This window comes from Phalaenopsis equestris, unplaced genomic scaffold, assembly GCF_001263595.1.
Source record: "Phalaenopsis equestris unplaced genomic scaffold, ASM126359v1 Scaffold000025, whole genome shotgun sequence".
NCBI classification, from domain to species: Eukaryota; Viridiplantae; Streptophyta; class Magnoliopsida; order Asparagales; family Orchidaceae; genus Phalaenopsis; species Phalaenopsis equestris.
Genome location: NW_018164467.1, coordinates 663,268 through 666,778, shown reverse-complemented (window position 1 = coordinate 666,778; position 3,511 = coordinate 663,268). Strand labels below are relative to the sequence as shown.

General features: G+C 29.3%; 1 protein-coding gene and 1 long non-coding RNA gene across 3 annotated transcripts in view; both read right to left on the bottom strand.

Moving 5' to 3' along the window:
* Positions 1-3,511, bottom strand: part of LOC110018567 (thioredoxin-like) — a 27,484-nt gene that overhangs the window by 7,528 nt on the left and 16,445 nt on the right. The window lies entirely within an intron of this gene.
* Positions 41-2,120, bottom strand: LOC110018568. Of its 2 annotated transcripts, none has more exons than XR_002293362.1 (4): positions 1,879-2,120; positions 1,575-1,667; positions 962-1,048; positions 41-75 (listed from the first exon to the last, which is right to left on the bottom strand). It is a non-coding gene; the product is annotated as an uncharacterized LOC110018568 (long non-coding RNA). The 2 variants fall into 2 exon arrangements; XR_002293363.1 differs by having other exon boundaries at positions 1,579-1,667.

Here is a 3,511-nt window from a genome sequence, read left to right as displayed (position 1 = left end):
ACAAAATCATATATGCAAAAAATAAAGAGCAAATAGCTCACTTCATCTCTCCTCGCAAATGATTCCGTTAAGAACCTGGAAAAAAACAGAAACGCTGTAAATTTTAAAAAATAGTCAAAATCTAATAATAGAAAGAAATGACAAATATGAAAGTCCAAGTTTAACAAATAGTATTTAAATTTAAAAATCAGAAGATATAAAATAAAATTAGAATTATAATGGTGTTTACTATATTTGTGAGAAAGAGTGATATCAAAAAATGGTAACATTGAGGCAAATAAAGAAATTTTACAAACAAAAAAATGAAACAAGACATTAACAAAACTCAACTTTTCAACAAGTTTAGTTGAAAATTCATAACAAAAATTACTTTAATGGATAATTTTCAAAATGAATATTAGTTCTTTAGAACATTCATTCCATCAAAATAAAATATTATTTACAAATAACACATGCGTGCGATGGTCATCCATATCCAACATGAAACTCATAGATCGATCCTCACATACAATTCAAAGTTCTAAATTTAGAAAAGGTGGCCAAGTGTGGGGTTCAAACCTTCAAGCTAGCAAATATGATGATCTAACTGCAAGGATAATTTTATGATTATAAAAGCCAATAGAATTGCGATATTAAAACTAATAAAACAATATAAAAATACTCAAATAATCCTATGAAAAAAAAACTCAAGTGACTTTTGCGTCGTGGGCAATGACACAACAAATTTTCCCCTCATTATTTTCCCTTTTTATGTGACTTTTTATAACTTACTAGAAAATAACAGAAATGCACAGCATCCACATAATCAACTATCAATCAAAAACTTTGATGAATAGGTGGACCAACACTTTTACCTTAAGATTTGAAATAAATTAACTTGTCTTATCTTAGAACTAAACTAATCAAACTGAGCCACTGGCCAATTTTTTATCATTGAACAGAGAATAGATAGTTAACTTACGTATTTGATAATGATCTCGGTTTTTTTAACTTCAACTTCCACCGATCAACTTCATTTGTGTCCTGTGAAGGCAGTTCTATCGACCATCTGTATAGTTTAATAAAATTCACTTATTAATAAACAACGACTTTATTTTAAAGAATGATACTATTTATTTGACTTTCAATACAACATCTTTAAAAGGATTCATTTACAAGTGAAGGATCATCATCAACATTACGCTAATCACATTATATTATGTAATCAAGTTTCGTTTTAAATTTATAGTGTATAATTGTTCTGATAAAATTCTGATTGGATGAGACAAATATCATGCAGTAATAAATGTTTAACCTGTATAATTATCTAATATAAACCTAACAAACTCCACAAAATATCTGCAATTGCCAATTATATAATTAAAACTTTATTGAATAAAAACATGTTCGAAATTTTTAATAAAGGAACTGAAAGATCTTATATATTGTTATTGATTTAGAGAGCAAGCTTTCAGTAGAAATTAGCGTTTTGTCGTTTTCAGATGGAGAAAACATTTGAATCATCGAAATAATATCTCTATACTAGAAAGATTTGGCCAAATTACCGTTTGGCCAAATTATCCACATGTCCTTACATACTGCATTAGTGGGAGAATTGTGCCTTGGCGTGGCCGCCGTAGTTGGTAGTTGTAAGAGTGTTAGTTGGTCACATGGGCTGCAGTTGAAAGCTGCAATGACAGTATTTGAACATTTTAGAGCAGGATTTAATATGACCAAGATCCTGCCAGACAGTCAGTTTAGACAAAATAAAGCCGCGGATAAATCAAGATTTCATTATTGATTTCAGACGTAAATCCCGGATTTACTAAATCCTGTGAATATGAGGATTTAGTAAATTCCGGACGGGCGATTCGCGCAAAAAGGAGGATATGAATTTACCTTCCTTCATCTGCCTCCATGATTAGGAGCAGTGCGGAAGGAGAAGAAAGATGGGAGTTTCGGGTCTCTGTAAGCCGCGATCCTGCCGTTTGCTTCCCAGTTAGCGCTAATTGCGACTATATTGCGAAGGGGGCGAAACCGGGAGAGAAGGTATGGACATAGGAGAGGGGAAGGTCTTTGTCTTTGTGCGAAACCGGGAGAAAGGTAGCGATGTAGTAAAATAGGAAAAAATTTAGCTCTGCGGGCGACTCGGCTTGATCTACCAGAGTTCACGGCTCTATTAAAAGTTTTAATTAAAAAAACAGAAAAAAAATTATTAAACTAGATTCAAATAATATTTTAATAAAATTAATAATATATAAATCTTGTCCTAATTCTTAACATCTTAAGTTACATGCTTAAGATTGTCAAAAATAACTTTTTGTTCGTGAGAGATTCATGTTCGACTCGCTAAGAAAATGAGTCGAAAACAAACACACTTTTTGAGCTCGAAATATGAAGGAGTCGAACACGAGCGAGCCTCTTGTTAGGCTCGTTTGCACTCCTAATTTCGTGTTATTGAATGTTGGACATTGTTTCGGGGTTATTTCGAGGTTATTGAAGAGAAATTCTTATAATCCACTTCAATAATTCTGAAATAACTCGCGGAGATTATTTGAGAGTTTTTGAAGTAAATGGTTTTTCAAGTAAAATATATGAGTTTCTCTTCAATTATGTCGAAATAACCTCGAAATAACTTACACAATATTATTTCGATGTTATTGAAGTGAAGTGTATGGGTTTATCTTCAATAACTCTGAAATAACCTCCGCGGTTTTGGATTATTGAAGTTAAATATATGATTTTCTCTTCAATAACAAAAAAATAAACACTGCAACGTTATTTCAGAGTTATTGAATTAAAATATTTGAGTTTCTTTTCAAAAACCATGAAATAACCCTAAAATAATCTCAGCGGCTTCACTTAAATAACCCCGAAATAATCTCTGCGATGTATCACACATAACAACATAATATTGGATTTCGCACGTAGAGCCATGTCTGGAGTTCGGACATAAAAATTTCCCCTAAAATAGGGCCCAATACTCTTTGGTTGTCTCTTATTGAGCAATCTTTGGACTTTGCCTGTAAAATTTTCTTAAGAATAGAAGAAGTGGAGATGGAATTATTATTTGAGGTTGTTTTATTAATTTAATTGATTAATACTTAATTTTGTGTTGATATATTATCAAATTTATTTTGATTAGATAAATTTATATGTAATTATTTAATTAAAAAATACATTTTAAAATCTAAATTATTTAGTAGTTAATCAATTTAAAATACATTCTTAATTAATATAATTAATAATTGCTTAATTTTAAAAAAAATTAATAATTAATTTGTTTAGTGAATAATAATTATTAACTATTATAATCATAAATAATATTTAAATTAATTAAATTTAATTTAAATAATTATTTTTTATTATAATAAAAAATAATCAAATTTTAATTATAATAAACATAACAATTTTTTAAATCCTCACATAAATTACCAAGTTGTTTTGCAGCATTTGACCGAATTTATTAAATTTGTTGCCAAATAATTTTTTAGATTTACACTTTCAAGGATTTATTAAATGTAGATTTACA